The sequence below is a fragment of the Trachypithecus francoisi genome, unplaced genomic scaffold, assembly GCF_009764315.1.
Source record: "Trachypithecus francoisi isolate TF-2019V2 unplaced genomic scaffold, Tfra_2.0 Lachesis_group6, whole genome shotgun sequence".
In the NCBI taxonomy this organism is placed as follows: Eukaryota; Metazoa; Chordata; class Mammalia; order Primates; family Cercopithecidae; genus Trachypithecus; species Trachypithecus francoisi.
The window spans coordinates 56,268,164-56,287,154 of NW_022681471.1; the positions used below are offsets into that span (position 1 = coordinate 56,268,164).

Genomic DNA, 18,991 nt, shown 5'->3' on the forward strand with positions numbered 1-18,991 from the left:
GCAGAGTTAAATGCCCTCAGGAGAGCCTTGCAACTGTCCCAAGGTAAGAGTGCCAACATATACATTGATTTCAAGTATCAAGCATTCATGATAATTCATGCACATGGAGTTATCTGGAGGGAAAGAGGGCTGCTAAAGGTGGATAACATCAAAGTTTGATATGCTAAACAAGTGCTAGAATTGTTAGAAGAGATAAAGGTCACATGGGAAATAGCTGTAATGCATTTCCCTAGCCATGAATGTAATAATTCTGAAATGGCAAGGAGCAATGCTTTTGCAGACCTTACCACAAAGATATTTAGCTAGTACCAGCATTGAAATCCAGGTGTCTTTAATTCCACAAATAAATTTAACAGCCTCCAAGCCCCAGTACACTTCTCAAGATAAGAAAGCCGCAGAAGATAAGGGATTCAAACTAAACAAGGAAGGGTAGAGAGTAAGTAGAGCAGCCGCAGTCTAGGAACCAGTGCATCTTGTCTACCCACTGTTAAAGTGCGTTCACAACAGTACGCATTTTGGGTGAGACACTTCACTGCCCTTTGTACAAAATTATTTGAAAGGGAAAGGACTAAAAGCCCACTTAGAGGATATAATTCAGCATTGTCATCTGTGTGCCAGGAATGAGCCTAATAATCACAGCCAAAGGCAGTCTAGGCAACAAAAAAGAGGAAGGCACCCCCTAGAAAACTGGCAAATAGATATTACACAAAGGCCACCAGCCCCTGGGAGATACAAATACCTCCTAGTTCTAGTGGACACTTTCTCTGAAGCACACTCAGGTCACATCCAATAAGCAACCAATATGGTTAAAGTTTTACAGAAAAAAAAAAAATCATACACAATATGGGCTCTCTGATGTAATCCTAAGTGATAATTGACCTTCATTCAATTCTGAGATAACTCAACAAGTAAACAAAGCATTGGGAATAAAATGGAGACTGCACTCAGCACAGAGACCTCAATCTCCTGGACAAACCGAGAGAATGAACCACATCCTAAAAATAATAATTGCCAAGCTGTATCAAGATACTCAATTGAAGTGGATGCAGGTACTTATTATTGCACTGCTCTGGGTCAGGATAGCCCCCAGAAATGGAATTAAAATAAGTCTCTATGAAATTGTCTTCGGAGGACCCTTTGCAGCTAATCTGTCTCTGGTACTGAAGTGCCCCTAGATAGGGAGTCAGATATTAAGAATTATGTTGCTCACTTAGGACCAACTCTTAGTATTTTGCATAAGTTTGCTTCCAACAGGAACACTGTGAATTCTGTAGAAGCCCCCCAACCTTTCCAACCTGGCAATCAAGTGCTGCTGAAGGAATGGAAGACGCCAGTCCTGCTCAACTACTGCAGGAGAAATGAAAGGGTCCTTACGGTGTGCTAATGACCACAAGCACAGCACTGAAATTGGCAGGCATCAAGCCTTAGGTCCATAACGTGTGAGCAAAAAGATTCCCGCCAGCTGAGAACCCTGTGGCAGAGGAGAGTTCCAAGCCAGCAGATGGGATATAGAACCCTTAGAAGACCTGAAGTTTCTCTTCAGAAAACAATAAGACTTGCTCTTATAATGAATGCTCCTTCTTGCTGTGCCTCTCATTGTTTCTGCTTTTACCTCTAATCATTTTTTACAATGAGCACAGAACTATGCAGATAATCTGCAACAAGGCTCCTGCTGGGTCTGTGGCCTATAACTCCTTTGTAGAACCACAGGATTGCCTTGGTGTTTGTCACCCATCCAAGGGAAGGACTGGATTTACCAGCAAACTTTTCTGGGAAATCTCAAATTTTGGACTGGGTCACATATGACAGGAGTAACCAGGGCAAATGTCTCAGAGTGGCCCATAAACAAAACTTTAGAAGGCCCAGGGCACAAAAAGCCATTCTAAGTAAACAAAACAAGGGATGACATCAAAGCTTTAGCTACTCCCTTGCTGAATGTGAAGATGTACAACTAGACTATATCACAAAACGTCCAGTATAAAAATGACTTTCTTCAAATTTAGGATACATTTGTTTGGCTGACTGCCTCCACGTGAATAAACTAGTCCCTTCATGCTGGAAGCGATGCCACCACTCCCTTGACATAACTCAAGTCATGGGATGAATTCCCCATGAACAATGTTGACATATTATGGGGCTACAACAAATAGATTTGCTTGCCACCACTGGTCCCAACGAGCTGGCCTAAATTGGTATGCCCCTATGGGAATCCAGTGGCTTTGTGGTACCAATTTATGACCATGGTTGCCCTTGGACTGGTTAGGACCCTGCTCTCTAGGTCTCCCATGAGCACACGGACGCTGGATAAAAACCATCCAAAACCCAGCTAACCTCATGCATGCGCTTAACAGGTAGACCAGGTCAGTCTTTCACTGGTATAATCATCTGGCCATAATCTTTATTCCCTCAATAGGCTTAGAAACTGTCATACGACACACAGAGGCACTAGCTAATTTCATGCACTGAGCATTGAAGAACAGTCTCCAAAGTATTTCTCTTATGCTAAAATGTATCATATGCCAAAAGGAATCTTGCAAAATCAAAGGAGCCTAGACAATCTAACAGTGGCCCAGGGGGCATCCTGCACCCTTGTCAAAACCCAATGTTGTGTGTATATACCTGAAGATTCTGGGAGTGACTCTGGCATTAAAGGATATGCACCAACAGATTCAGGCAATCTCCAGGCCTAGGTTATCACTTAATGACTGGATTGCATCATGGTTTAGTGGAAGGCTTTCCTGGTGGCAGAAAATCCTCTCAGTCCTGGCCATCCTTGTAGGCATGGGCATAATTTTATGCTGTGGAATGTATTGCTGTTGCATATTGTTTCAAAACATCCCTTGAGCTCATACTATTATGTTTCAGCGGGCACTGTCTCTAAACCCCCAAAACAGAGAGTACTACCAGGAACAAATTGACCTCTTCCACTACAATGCTGTGTTTTGGGCCCCATAATGATGATCCCTCTCAGCAGGAAGTGACCAGAAAGATTATGACACCCCATCTCCCTACAATTCTCATGATATATATATATATATATATACAAGCATAATGAAAACCATTCACAAATTGACAATGGGGATTGTGGCAGGCCAGGTTCCACTAACAAATGAGCAGGCAGGACTCCATGACAACTGCTTAAGCACTGAGTGATTAGATTAAATATTAAAACCTGAGGCTGGGCACAGTGGTTCAAGCCTGTAATCTCAGTAGTTTGAGAGGCCGAGGTGAGCGGATCACCTGAGGTGGGGAGTTCGAGACCAGCCTGACCAACACGGAGAAACCCCATCTCTACTAAAAATACAAAATTAGCTGGGCATGGTGGCGCATGCCTGTAATCCCAGTTACTCGGGAGGCTGAGGCAGGATAATCACTTGAACCCGGGAGGTAGAGGTTGTGATGAGCCCAGATCGCTCCATTGCACTCCAGCCTGGGCAACAAGAGCGAAACTACATCTTAAAAAAAAAAAAAAGAAACAAAAAACCAAAAAAAAAAAACCTGAAAGAGCCAGTGCCCTTATACAAAGGCTGGAATAACAAAAGCCCACCAAAAGTCTTCCCTAGGCATTTCCTGGGCCATGAAGATAACAAAGGAATTCTTTTTTTTTTTTTTTTTTTTTTTTGAGACGGAGTCTCGCGCTGTCACCCAGGCTGGAGTGCTGTGGCCGGATCTCAGCTCACTGCAAGCTCCGCCTCCCGGGTTCACGCCATTCTCCTGCCTCAGCCTCCCGAGTAGCTGGGACTACAGGCGCCGCCACCTCGCCCGGCTAGTTTTTTGTAGTTTTTAGTAGAGACGGGGTTTCACCGTGTTAGTCTTAACAGGACCCGTTTAGGATTGAAAAAGTTTTGTTTTGTTTTGTTTTGTTTTGCTTTTGTTGTTTGAGGTGAAGTTTTATTCTTCTTGCCCAGGCTGGAGTGCAATGGCGCCATCTCGGCTCACTGCAATCTCCGCCTCCCGGGTTCAAGCAATTCTCCTGCCTCAGCCTCCAGAGTATCTGAGATTAAACGCATGCGCCACCACGCCTAGCTAATTTTGTATTTTTAGTAGAGGAGGGGTTTCTCTGTGTTAATCAGGCTGGTCTCGAATTCCTGACCTCAGGTGATCCACCTGCCTCGGCCTCCCAAAGTGCTGAGAATACAAGCGTGTGAGCCACTGTGCCCAGCTGGGATTGAATAAATTTTATTGGAGGTCTGAAGAAACTCCCAGGACATCTACAACAAGTTTTATTGGGGGGTCTAAAAGAACTCCCCAAAACTCCATGACTTAGCAGGAGACGAGATAAGGGTAATCATCCCTACAACCCATTAAAAAAAAGATGAGGCCATGCTCAGACATGGTGGCTCACACCTGTAATCCTAGCACTTTTGTAGGCCGAGGCAGGCAGATCACTTAAGGTCAGGAGTTTGAGAGCAGCCTGGCCAACATGGTGAAACCTTGTCTCTACTAAAAATACAAAAATTATCTAGGTTTTGTGGTGTGCGCCTGTAATCCCAGCTACTCAGGAAACTGAGGCAGGAGAATTGCTTGAAAAAAGGAGGTGGAGATTGCAGTGAGTTGAGATTGTGCCACTGCACTCCAGCCTGGGTGACAGAGTGAGAATCCACCTTGAAAAAAAGAGAGAGAGAGATGATAACAGCCCTTTCCCACAACAACCCTCCTTCTTGCCTGGAGACTAGACTGCCTTTGTAGGACTAACCAATTAGCCACAAGATTGGAAATTATGGTTTAGAAGCCATGCAACTGTTGGTTACAAGATTCTGACCCTCCGTAAACTGCTCCTAAGATCACTACTTGAAATATTTTGCAGACCCTGCACTTGATGGATCAGCTGGAACCACCCAGATTGATTAACTGGCTTATCTGATCTTGTGGCCCCTACCCAGGAATGAACTCAGTGCAAGAGGACAGCTTCTATTCTTATGATTTCATTTCCTACCTAATCAACAAGCACTCCTGGCTCACTAGCTTCCCCCGCCCCCCCACCAAGTTATTCTTAAGAACTCTGATCCCTAAATGCTCAAGGAGACTTGATTTGAGTCATAGTAAAGGTCTGGTCTCCTGCATAGCCATCTCTGTGTATTACTCTTCCTCTATTGCAATTCCCCTATCTTGAGAAATCAGCTCTGTCTAGGCAGGGAGCAAAGTGAACCCGTTGGTCAGTTACAAATGTGGGGTCTCATCCAGGATTGCCCTTGTGGCTACTTGTCCATGGTTCATTAGATCCCTTCCAGTGATAAATCCAGAGGCCAGTCCAGGTGCCTGCCTAGTTATCTTGGACTAGGGGCTGACTCTGGCACTCTCTCTACTAACGGGATGCTGTGACCCAATGTGCAGGGATTTAATTGCAATAGAGAAATAGTCCTGGGGAGATGTCCTGTAACTGTAACCTTATCACAGGGTGTCTGTCTGTAGCCCCATTGCAGGCTGTCTGGATTGATGAGTATCCTAGGCACTGCCAACACCTCCTTCCTTCTCCTGACTGGTTCTATAGCCCCATGGTAGGATGTCTGTCTGTAGTCCCATGGTAGGGTGTGTTTGTGGCCCCATTGTGGGGTATTTGTTTGTAGTTCCGCCACGGGGTGTCCGTCTCAGTTCAGCTCCTTTGGAAATCTCAGTTTGTCTGTAGCCCCACTGTGGGGTGTCTCTCTAGGTTTGGGTCCTGGGGATCTAGGTTGGGATCCCTAACTAATAGGAAGAGTCTTGGTGCAGGAGATTTTTCAATCAGGAAGATTTTGGGGAGATTTCTCAGATAGAGAACAGGAGGATAGTTTGGAAGGGATATTCTTGAAGTTCTTGGTTAGGAATCTAATTTGGAAGGCCTTCTGTCCGTCTTATCTTTGTGTGAGTTTGCAAATGTGAAGGGGATCTCAGAAAGAACTGCTGATAGAAGTCAAGCAGGCCTAATTCAGAGAACCCTCTTTATTTGTCTGGTCACATTCAGTGAGTCCTAAAGAAAACTCAACAGGCCTGTGTCGGGGTGATTATCTTCTCTTCGCCTTGCCTAGAGACCCCAATGTGAATTACCATCGGAAGGTCTTTTCTCCAAACCCAGAGTGGATCAAATGCAACATGAACTAACAGGAGAAACTGTTTGCCTTGCTAGGTTGATATTGGGTGCTGATCGAGGTGACTAGTGTCTGTTTTGTTATGTGTATTTTTCTGGGATGGAAAATGTTAATTCTGTTCCTTATGCAGCCCATTAGGCAACATCTTGCAAAATTGAGAATCTTTTGCCTATGGTTCCATAAAACAAAAAAGGTTAATTTTCTTTTGTAAAGTGGTTTGAACCCCACAGCTTTGGCAGAGCAAACAGGGTCATCAAAATCTGCTTGATTCTTCTGGAAGCTAAAGAGAAAGAGAACCCAGAAAACTGGTATGCCAGCCAGAAGGGTACAAAATTCTTACAAGCCACGTTTCTAGTTTCTCTCTCTCTCTCAATCTGTGTGTGTGTGTGTGTGTGTGCACATGTGTGCATGCATCTGTGTAAATGGAAACCATCACTATTTGTCTTCCCTGCAAGGGTTTAATTAGTAGAAAAAAAGGATATATGATACTAATCTTAGGCTGTAGCAAATCTGGTGTACTTTGTGCTAAGAATTTGTATTTCTGTGTTCTTTTGTAATGGAGAGAGGGGTATCACAGGATAGAACTTAGGTTAGGGACCCCTATAAGCCTGCTTTTCAAGCCAGTTCAGCAGGCTGGTCAGTTACAACCTTTGCTATGGGTCCCTGAAACCAATACAGGGTTAAATTCATCTGTCTTGGTTTGTGTCCTTAAAAGCTTAACCTTGTGACCATGCGAGAATACTTTTTATTGGTTTCTACCACCCCGAGGACAGAAAAGTTGGGGTTCATATCAGAGTTAGCCCTAAAAATTATTTTGAGCAGTAAAGAGCTTTTGCAAGCTTGAAATTGGTTGCTCTAGACTTTTTCTGGGAAAAGCAGGAGAAATTGCTAAATGGTACGCAGGTCAGTTGCTAAGACTTTGTCTTTTCACAATGGTAGCCCACATTCAATTATTGGATTGTGGAATAATTCCTTTCTGGTTTGTTATTTGTGTAACTTTGTCATTTATGAAGGGTTGTTTTCCCCCACAGATAGCTTCTGATTTGTTGCCTTGGAATTTCCTTTCTCTAAACTACCCTTGGGGAGATTCTAAACCTTGTAAAAAAAGAAAAAGGAAAAAAAAAGAGAAACTGCTTACCATTGCTTTGAGACACCTTATGTGTCCATGGTTAAGTTATAACCTTAGTTAAAACGCATTAATTTTATGTGGAAAGTTACCTGTGGTAGAAATCAAAAGCCAGGTGGTGCCAAGATGGCCGAATAGGAACAGCTCGAGCCTCCAGCTCCCAGCGTGAGCGACACAGAAGATGGGTGACTTCTACATTTCCAACTGAGAAACTCTACAAGCCAGAAGAGAGTGGGGGCCAATATTCAACATTCTTAAAGAAAAGAATTTTCAACCCAGAATTTCATATCCAGCCAAACTAAGTTTCATAAGTGAAGGAGAGATAAAGTCCTTTACAGACAAGCAAAAGCTGAGAGATTTTGTCACCACTAAGCCTGCCCTACAAGAGCCCCTGAAGGAAGCACTAAACATAGAAAGGAACAGATAAAAGCCACTGCAAAAACATGCCAAAATGTAAAGACCATCAATGCTAGGAAGAAACTGCATCAACTAATCAGAAAAATAACCAGCTGACATCATAATGACAGGATCAAGTTCACACATAACAATATTAACCTTAAATGTAAATGGACTAAATGCTCCAATTAAAAGACACAGACTGGCAAATTGGATAAAGAGTCAAGACCCATCAGTTTGCTATATTCAGGAGACCCACCTCACATGCAGAGACACACATAGGCTCAAAATAAAGGGATGGAGGAAGATCTACAAAGCAAATGGAAAACAAAAAAAGGCAGGGGTTGCAATCCTGGTCTCTGATAAAACAGACTTTAAACCATCAAAGATCAAAAGAGACAAAGAAGGCCATTATATAATGGTAAAGGGATCAATACAACAAGAAGAGCTAACTATCCTAAATATATATGCACCCAATACAGGAGCACCCAGATTCATAAAGCAAGTCCTTAGAGACTTACAAAGAGACTTAGACTCCCACACAATAATAATGGGATACTTTAACACCCCACTGTCAACATTAGACAGATCAACGAGACAGAAAGTTAACAAGGATATCCAGGAATTGAACTCATCTCTGCACCAAGGGGACCTAATAGACATCTACAGAACTCTCCACCACAGACCAACAGAATATACATTCTTCTCAGCAACACATCACACTTATTCCAAAATTGACCACATAATTGGAAGTAAAGTACTCCTCAGCAAATGTAAAGGAACAGAAATTATAACAAACTTTCTCTCAGACCACAGTGCAAACAAACTAGAACTGAGGATTAAGAAACTCAATCAAAACCATTCAACTACATGGAAACTGCACAACCTGCTCCTGAATGACTACTGGGTACACAATGAAATGAAGGCAGAAATAAAAATGTTCTGTGAAACCAATGAGAACAAAGATACAGCATACCAGAATCTCTGGGACACATTTAAAGCAATGTGTAGAGGGAAATTTATAGCACTAAATGCCCACAAGAGAAAACAGGAAAGATCGAAAATTGATACCCTAGCATCACAATTAAAAGAACTAGAGAATCAAGAGCAAACACATTCAAAAGCTAGCAGACAGCAAGAAGTAACTAAGATAAGATCAGAACTGAAGGAGATAGAGACACAAAAAAACCCTTCAAAAAATCAATGAATCCAGGAGCTGGTTTTTTGAAAAGATCAACAAAATTGATAGACTGCTAACAAGACTAATGAAGAAAAAAAGAGAGAAGAAACAAATAGACGCAATAAAAATTATAAAAGGGATATCACCACCGACCCCACAGAAATACAAACTTACAAACTACCATCAGAGAATACTATAAACACCTCTATGCAAATAAACTAGAAAATCTAGAAGAAATGGATAAATTCCTGGACACATGTACTCTCCCAAGACTAAACCAGGAAGAAGTTGAATCTCTGAATAGCCAATAACAGACTCTGAAATTGGGCAACAATTAATAGCCTATCAACCAAAAAAAGTCCAGGACCAGATGGATTCACAGTCAAATTCTATGAGAGGTACAAGGAGGAGCTGGTACCATTCCTTCTGAAATTATTCCAATCAATAGAAAAAGAGAGAATCCTCCCTAACTCATTTTATGAGGCCAACATCATCCTGATACCAAAGCCTGGCAGAGACACAACAAAAAAAGAATTTTAGACCAATATCCTGATGGACATCAATGTAAAAATCCTCCATAAAATACTGGCAAACCAAAACCAGCAGCACATCAAAAAGCTTATCTACCATAATCAAGTAGGTTTCATCCCTGGGATGCAAGGCTGGTTCAACATACACAAATCAATAAACGTAATCCAGCATATAAACAGAACCAAAGACAAAAACCACATGATCATCTCAATAGATGCAAAAAAGGCCTTTGACAAAATTCAACAGCCCTTCATGCTATAAAAACTCTCAATAAATTCAGTATTGATGGAACATATCTCAAAATAATAAGAGCTATTTATGACAAACCCACAGCTAATATCATACTGAATGGGCAAAAACTGGAAGCATTCCCCTTGAAAACTGGCACAAGACAGGGATGCCCTCTCTCACCACTCCTATTCAACATAGGGTTGGAAGTTCTGGCCAGGGCAATCAGGCAAGAGAAAGAAATAAAGGGTATTCAATTAGGAAAAGAAGAAGTCAAATTGTCCCTATTTGCAGATGACATGATTGTATATTTAGAAAATCCCATTGTTGCAGCCCGAAATCTCCTTAAGCTGATAAGCAACTTCAGCAAAGTCTCAGGATACAAAATCAATCTGTAAAAATCACAAGCATTCTTATACACCAATAACAGACAAACAGAGAGTCAAATCATGAGTTAACTCCCATTCACAATTGCTTCAAAGAGAATAAAATACCTAAGAATCCAACTTACAAGGGATATGAAGGACTTCTTCAAGGAGAACTACAAATCACTGCTCAATGAAATAAAAGAGGACACAAACAAATGGAAGAACATTCCATGCTCATGGATAGGAAGAATCAATATCGTGAAAATGCCCATACTGCCAAGATAATTTATAGATTCAATGCCATCCTTATTAAGCTACCAATGACTTTCTTCACAGAATTGGAAAAAACTACTTTAAAGTTCACATGAAACCAAAAAAGAGCCCACATTGCCAAGAAAATCCTAAGCCAAAAGAACAAACAAGGAGGCATCACGCTATCTGACTTCAAACTATACTACAAGGCTACAGTAACCAAAACAGCATGGTACTGGTACCAAAACAGAGATATAGACCAATGGAACAGAACAGAGCCCTCAGAAATAGCACCACACATCTACAACCATCTGATCTTTGACAAATCTGACAAAAACAAGAAATGGGGAAAGATTCCCTATTTAATAAATGTGCTGGGAAAACTGACTAGCTGTAACTAGAAAGCTGAAACTGGATCCCTTCCTTATTCCTTATACAAAAATTAATTCAAGATGGATTAGAGACTTAAATGTTAGATCTAAAACTGTAAAAACCCTAGAAGAAAACCTAGGTAATACCATTCAGGACATAGGCATGGACAAGGACTTCATGTCTAAAACACCAAAAACAATGGCAACAAAAGTGAAAATTGACAAACGGGATCTAATTAAACTAAAGAGCTTCTGCACAGCAAAATAAACTACCACCAGAGTGAACAGGCAAACTACAGAATGGGAGAAAGGTTTTGCAATCTACTCATCTGACAAAGGACTAATATCCAGAACCTACAGAGAACTCAAACAAATATACAAGAAAAAAACAAACAACCCCATCAAAAAGTGGGCAAAGGATAAGAACATACACTTCTCAAAAGAAGACATTTATGCAGCCAACAGGCACATGAAAAAATGCTCATCATCACTGACCATCAGAGAAATGAAAATCAAAACCACAATGAGATACCCTCTCACACCAGTTAGAATGGCAATCATTAAAAAGTCAGGAAACAACCGGTGCTGGAGAGGATGTGGAGAAATAGGAACACGTTTACACTGTTGGTGGGATTGTAAAGTAGTTCAACCATTGTGGAAAACAGTATGGTGATTCCTCAAGATCTAGAACTAGAAATACCATATGACACAGCCATCCTATTACTGAGTATATACCCAAAGGATTATAAATCATGCTGTTATAAAGACACATGCACACGTATGTTTATTGCAGCACTATTCACAATAGCAAGACTTGGAATCAACCCAAATGTCCATCTGTGACAGACTGGATTCAGAAAATGTGGCACATATACACCATGGAATACTATGCAGCCATAAAAAAGGATGAGTGCGTGTCCTTTGTAGGGACATGGATGCAGCTGGAAACCATCATTTTCAGCAAACTATCACAAGAACAGAAGACCAAACACCGCATGTTGTCACTCATAGGTGAGAATTGAACAATGAGATCACTTGGACTCAGGAAGGGGAACATCACACACTGGGGCCTATCATGGGGGGGGAGGGGGGAGGGATTGCATTGGGGAGTTATACATGATATAAATGATGAGTTGATGGGTGCAGCACACCAGCGTGGCACAAGTATACATATGTAACAAACCTGCACGTTGTGCACATGTACCCTAGAACTTCAAGTATAATAAAAAAATAAAAAAATAAACATTGTCTTCATTATTATTATTATTATTATTATTGTTCCATCAAATTTTTGTCTTTTATCAAATAGCTTCCCAAATTTCTCTTTTATCAATTCATCATTGCTTGTCCTTTGCTGAATTTTACCACAGTCCATGTTGGTTCATAATGGACAAGCCACTTTCTTATGTTAAGGCTGATATACAATCAGCAGAGAACTCTATCTTTGTGCGCAATTGCTCAAATGTTAGACCTTCATGAAATTTTTCCAACTCTCTGACTACTTCTGTCCCTATTAGATAGTGCACAGATACATGTTTTGCTGGAGCTTAAGGTGAAGTGGCTCCCCTTCAATTAACACTCTGGGGAAAAAAAAAAGGCTACAACTCTCCAGCAAAACCATTCCTCTGTGTCTGCTCCAGGTTCAGTGGAAAGAAGGAGTCTTATAGTACGCGCTGTATTTGACTGCATGCCACTCAAAAGCATTCATCCATTATTAAATTAAAAATTACTTCATGGTGCTCACTTCAGCAGCATATATACTATAATTGGAATAATTTAGAGAAGATTACCATGGCCTCTGCACAAAGATGACACATTGATTCTTGGATATATTTTATAAATTAGAAACAGGTACTTTCATATATTGTACTGAAAGTGAAAATGTAAAACTCCATAAAAGTTAATCTAGCAATAGCTTCCAAAATTGCAAATGTGTTTACTTACCCCTTGATTCAGCAATCTCAAGTTCAGAATTCTGTCCATCAGATACAGCTATACACATATGAATAATGTATTTCCAAGGTTTTCACCAGGTGTTGTTTTTAATTGTAAAGTGTTAGAAAACTTTAAAAATCTATCAACAGAAGATTGGTTAAATCAACTGTTTTGTATTCATACAATGGAATAGAATACAGACTGAAAAAAAAAAAGAGAATGCTCTCTATGTATTGTATAGAAAGATATCCAAAATATACAATATAATCTATACTGTTTAAGGGTATAGAACAGTGGTATATCTTAACTTTTGAATAAGAAATGTGACATGAGAATGTATAGTCATATTCTTGTATTTGCATATAAATAAACTGTTATGTGCTGAACGTTCGTGACTTCCAGAAAATCATATGTTGAGATCTAATCCTAGATGGTAACTGCAAATGGGGCCTTTGGCGGGGATAATTAGATCATGAGGGTAGAGTCCTCATAAGTGGGATTAGTGTCTTTATATGAGACAAGAGAAATATCTGGCTGTCTTTTCCTCATGGGAGGATATAGTAGAAAGAAAAGTCAGCTGCCCACCACCTGGAAGAGAGCCCTCATCAGAACCCAATTATGCTGGCACTCTGATCTTGAACTTTCAGCCTCCAGAACTATGAGAAATAAATATTTGTTGTTTAAGCCACCCAGTCTATAGTAATTTACTACATCAGCCTGAAATAAGACATAAACTAATAAAATCTATTACTAACATCAAAGATAGAAAACTATGGCCAGCAGGCCTATTGCTTGTTTTCTTTTTTATTTTTTCCACATTCATGAATCTAATGCCTGTTTTTATAAAGTTTTATTGGAACACAGCCATACCCATTTGATTTTGTATTGTCTATGGCTGCTTTTTCACTACAACAGCAAAACTGAATAATCACAATAGAGAACATATGACCTGAAAGTCTAGCATATTTACTTCTTGCCCTTTATAGAAATATTTTGCCAACACCTGAGCTATAATGTGGGGAGAATGGGTAGGAAGACAGGGAAAGCAAGACTTCTTTATGTGGCCATACTTTTACATAATTTGGTTTTTGAACTTATAAACAGAAGTACTGTCTGTTTGCAAAATTAAAATCAAAACAAAACCAATAAAATCAAGCTTTAATCTTCTGTGTAAGAAACACTAACAAACCTAGGGCAGGGATTTGTGTGTGAGCTTATAGTAGTCCTATTTATTTCTTTAAAATTACTTGTGAAATTAAAATTAATCAACTAGACGGGCTGGAGCAAAATAGTGGAAGAGAAGATTTCATTGTTCATCCCCCGATGGAACACCAACTTTTAGCAACCATCTGCACACAAAATAAAGCACCATCATGAAAAACAAAAATCAGCCACAAAAATCAACCACAACCACAATCAACCACAACTCAACCACAGTGGGGCAGAGCAGCAAGAATGCTCCCGGGATGTCCAATTCTAGGACTTGACTCTAGGATGGCATTTCTTGACCTGCTCTAGGACAAAGGGGAACCCACTGCCCTGAAGGGTGAGTCCCAGGACTGGCAGCATGCACCATAAGGTGTGAAAACAACATTTGAGCTTTAAGTGAACATCTGTGGTGGCCTGGCAGAACCCCCCGAGGACCAGTGTTGTGGTGGCCACAGACAGAGGCACCTGTGCCTGTGGTAATTGGAGGAAAGAGTGGGAAGGACTTTGTATTGTGATTTGTGTGCCAGCTTAGATGAAGTAGAATACAATATGAGGTAAATTGTTAAGGATTTTGACTCTAAGACAGCACCTCTGGACATGCCCAAGGCCTCGGGAAACTTGCCAGCCTGAAGGAAACATCCTTTTGCAAGGCCCAGTGTTGTGATGGCTTCAGGTCTGACTCAGCAAAATCCCAGGGTGGTGGCCAAAAGCATGCTCGCATCACCACACCTCCATTTTCAGGTAGGTCAGCAAAGTGAGAGACTCCATGTTTTTGGGAGAAAGCAATGATAAAGGACAAGAGTCTCTGCCTGGTAATGAAGGTAGTTCTTCTGTATCTTAAACAAAGTCATCAAGGTAGTTCCTCTACACGTATGCAGAAACCACAGTATTGTTGCGCTTGGGGCCCAAGTCCCTTCAAATGCTTGGGAAGCCTTCCCAAAAATGACTGGCATAAAGAAGCCCAGATTATAAAGACTATAAAGACTACAAGAAATACCTAACTCTTCAATTCCTGTACATTGATGAATACCTACAGGCATCAACATCATCCAGGAAAATATGGCCTCACCAAATGAACTGCATAAGGCACAAAGGATTAGTCCTGCAGAGAGATGTGTGACCCTTCAGGCAGAAAACAAAAGAAAACTATGCTGAGGAAATTCAAGTAAAACGAATAGAACATAGAGAAGGAATTCCTAATTCTATCAGATAACTTTAAGAGACTAAAATAACTTCTAAAAACAAAGCAGATTTTTTTTACTTAAAAACTGCAACTGTCATACTGAAAAATGCATCAGAACCCCTTAGTAGCAGAATTAATAAAGCAGAAAAAAAACAATTAGTGAGTTTGAAGACAGGGTATTTGGAAATATACAGTCAGAAAATTTTAAAAAAGGAAAAAAGCATGGAAACATGCTTCCAAGGTGTAGAAAATAGCCTTAAAATGCAAAGGTAAGAGTTATTGGCCTTAAAGAGGAGGTAGAGAAAGAGATAGAGGTAGAAAGATTATTCAAAGTTATAATATGAAACGAACTTGGAAAGAAGGGAGAATGAAACCAACTTGGAAAACATATTTCAGGATATCATCCATGAGAACTTCCCCAAGCTAGCTATAGAGGCCAACATTAAAATTCAGAAATTGCAGAGAACCCCAGTAAGATACTCCACGAGATCATCTTCAAGACACATAATTATCAGGTACTCCAAGGCCGAAATGAAAGAAAGAAATGCTAAAAGCAGGAGAGAGAAAGGCGAGGCCACCTCAAAAGGAAAGCCCACCAGTCTAACAGCAGACCTCTCAGCAGAAACTCTACAAACCAGAATAGATTGGGGGCCAATATTAAACATTCTTAAACAACAACAAAAAAATCCAACCCAGAATTTTATATCTGGTCAAACTAAGCTTCATAAGTAAAAGAGAAAAATTATTCTTTTCAGACAAACAAATGCTGAGTAAATTTGTTACCACCAGACGTGCCTTGAAGGAAGCAATAAATATGGGAAAAAATAACCATTACCAACCACTACAAAAACACACTGAAGTACACAGATTATTAACAATATAAAGGAACCACCTAAAGTTTGCAAAATAACTAACACCATGATGACAGAATAAAATTCACACATATCAATAACTTTGAATGTAAATGGGCTAAATGCCTCAATTAAAAGACACCAGACGCCAAGATGGCTAAAGAACCAAGAACAATTGCTGTGCTATCTTTAAGAGACTCATCTCACATGCGATGACACACACAGGCTCAAATAAAAGGACGAAGCAATACCTATAAAGCAAATGAAAAACGGAAAAAAGCAGGAGTTGCGATTCTACTTTCTGACAAAATAGACTTTAAACAAGAAAGATCTAAAAAGACAAAAAGAACATGGAATAATGGTAAAGCGTTCAATTCAACAAGACGTTCTAACAATCCTAAATGTATATGGACCCAACACAGGAGAAACCGGATTCATAAGCAAGTTAGAGACCTTCAAAGAGACTGAAGCTCCCACACAATAATAGTAGGGGATTTTAACATGCCACTGACTGTATTAGATGAATTATTGAGACAGAAAATTAACAAAAGTAATCAGGATCTGAACTCAGCACTAACTCAAATGAACTGATATCTACAGAACTCTCCATTCAAAAACAACAAGATATACATTCTTCTCATTGCTACATGGCACTTACTCTAAAATCAACGACATAATCAGAAGTAAAACACTCCTCTACAAATGCAGTGGAACTGAAATCATATCCAACAGTTTCACAGACCAGAGGGTAACAAAATCAGAGGCAGGAGAATGGCATGAACCCGGGGTGGGGGGGAGAGGGGGGCGGAGCTTGCAGTGAGCAGAGATCGCGCCACTGCACTCCAGCCTGTGCGACAGAGCAAGACTGTCTCAAAACAAAACAAAATAAAATAAAATAAATAAATACTAAGAAATTCACTCAAAACCATGGAAATACATGGAAATTAAATAACATGCTCCTGAGTGACTTTTGGAAAAATAATGAAATTTAAAAAGAAATCAAGAAATTCTTTGAAACTAATGAGGACAAAGATACAACATAGCAGAATCTTTGGGACACTGCTAAAGAAGTGTTAACAGAGAAATTTATAGCACTAAATCCCCACATCAAAAAAATCTGAAAGATTTCAAATAACAACCTAACATCACAACAAAAATAACTCAAGAACTAAGACCAAACAAATTCCAAAGCTAGTAAAAGACAATAAATAGCCAAAATAAAAGCTTAACTGAAGGAAATAGACACTAAAAGCCCTTTAAAAGCTCAATGAATCCAGGAGCTGGTTTTTGAGAAATATTAATACAATAGATAAATCACTAGTTAGACTAATGAAAAAAATAATAGATTCAAATAAATAGAATCAACAAGAGGAATATTACCACTGACATTATAGAAATACAAACAAATATCAGAGAATATTATGAACAACTCTATGCACCTAAACTAGAAAATCTAGGAGAAATGGGTAAATTTTTGGACACACAAACCCTCCTAAGACTGAACCAGAAACAAATTGAATCCTTAAACAGACCAGTAACAAACTCTAAAATTGAGGTAGTAAAAATGACCTACCAAACAAAAAAAGCCAAGGACCAGACAGATTCACAGTTGAAGTCTATCAGAGGTACGAATAACAGTGGTACCATTTCTGCTGAAACTATTCCAAAAATTGAGAAGGAGAGACTCTTTCTAATTCATTCTACGAGGCCAGTGTCATCCTGGTACCAAAACCTGGAAGAGATAAAAAACAACAGCAACAACAACAACCAAAAAAAACAAACAAAAAAAACAAAAAAACAATGAAAAACAAACAGGAAACTTTAGCTTCATACTTGTGATGAACATCGATGCCAAAATTCTCAACAAAATACTGGTAAACCAAATCCAGAAGCACAACAAAAAACGTATCCACCAAGATAAAGTAGGCTTTATTCCTGGGATGCAAGGTAAGTTCACCATATGCAAATCAATAAACGTGATTCATCACATAAAATGAACTCAGGACAAATAAAAGGATGATTATCTCAATAGATGCAGAAAAGATTTTCAAGAAAATTCAACATGCATTTATGTGAAAAACTAGGTGTTGAAGAAACATATCTAAAACTAATAAGACCCATAAATGGCAAACCTACAGTAAACATCATACTGAATGGGCAAATGCTAAAAGCATTCCCATTGAAAACCAGTGCAAGACAAGGATGTCTTCTCTCACCACTTTAATTCAACGTAATACTAGAAGTTCTGGCCAATGCAATCAGGCAAGAGAACGAACTAAAGTACATCCAAATAGGAAGAGAGAAATTCAAACTATCCCTGTGTGAAGATGATATAATCTTATATATGGAAAACCCCATACTGTCAGCCCAAAAGCCTCTTAAGCTGATCAACAACACCAGCAAAGTCTCAGGATACAAAATCAAAGTTGATACAAAAATCAACTGGAGAGGTGAAAGATTGCTACAAGAACTACAAACCACTGCTCAAAGAAATCAGAGAAGACATAAACAAATAGAAAACGTTTCATGCTCATGAATACAAAGAATCAATATCATTAAAATGTCCAAAGCAATTTATAGATCCGATGCTATGCCTATTAAACCACAATTGACTTTCTTCACAGTACTAGAAAAAGATAATTTTAAAATTCATATGGAATAAAAAAAGAGCCAGAATAGCCAAAGTAATCCTAAATAAAAAGAACACATCTGGAAGAATCACACTACCCAACTTCAAACTATACTATGGAACTACAGTAACCAAAACTGAATTGGTAGTGTTACAAAAACAAACACATAGACCAATGGAACCAATAGAGAACCCAGAAATAAGGCAGCACGCCAATCACTATCTGATCTTTGACAAACTTAATGAAAATAAGCAATGGGGAAAGGATTTCCTTTTCAGTAGGGTGCTGAGAAAACTGGCTAGCCATATGCAGAAGATTAAAATTAGCCCCCTTCCTTACACTATATACAAAAATTAACTCAAGATTGATTAAAGACTTAAGTGTAAAACTCTAAACTATAAAAACCCTGGAAGACTACCTAGGCAAAACAATTCAGGACATAGACACAAGAATAGGTTTTATAATAAAGATGCCAAAAACAATTGCAACAAAAGCAAAAATTGATATATGTGATTTAATTAAGCTAAAAATCTTCTGCACAGCAAAATAAACTCCTAACAGAGTAAACAGACAAACTACAAAATGAGAGAAACTTTTGCAATGTATGCATTCAACAAAGGTCTAGTATCCAGCATCCATAATGAACTTAACCAATTTACAAAAACA

At 39.4% G+C, this 18,991-nt stretch overlaps 1 non-coding gene across 1 annotated transcript; it reads left to right on the plus strand.

Annotated features, from left to right (window-relative positions):
* The first annotated feature begins 12,253 nt into the window (after nt 1–12,253).
* On the plus strand, nt 12,254–12,361 carry LOC117078609. The gene has a single exon (XR_004435057.1). It is a non-coding gene; the product is annotated as a U6 spliceosomal RNA (small nuclear RNA).
* Nucleotides 12,362–18,991: the final 6,630 nt, after the last annotated feature.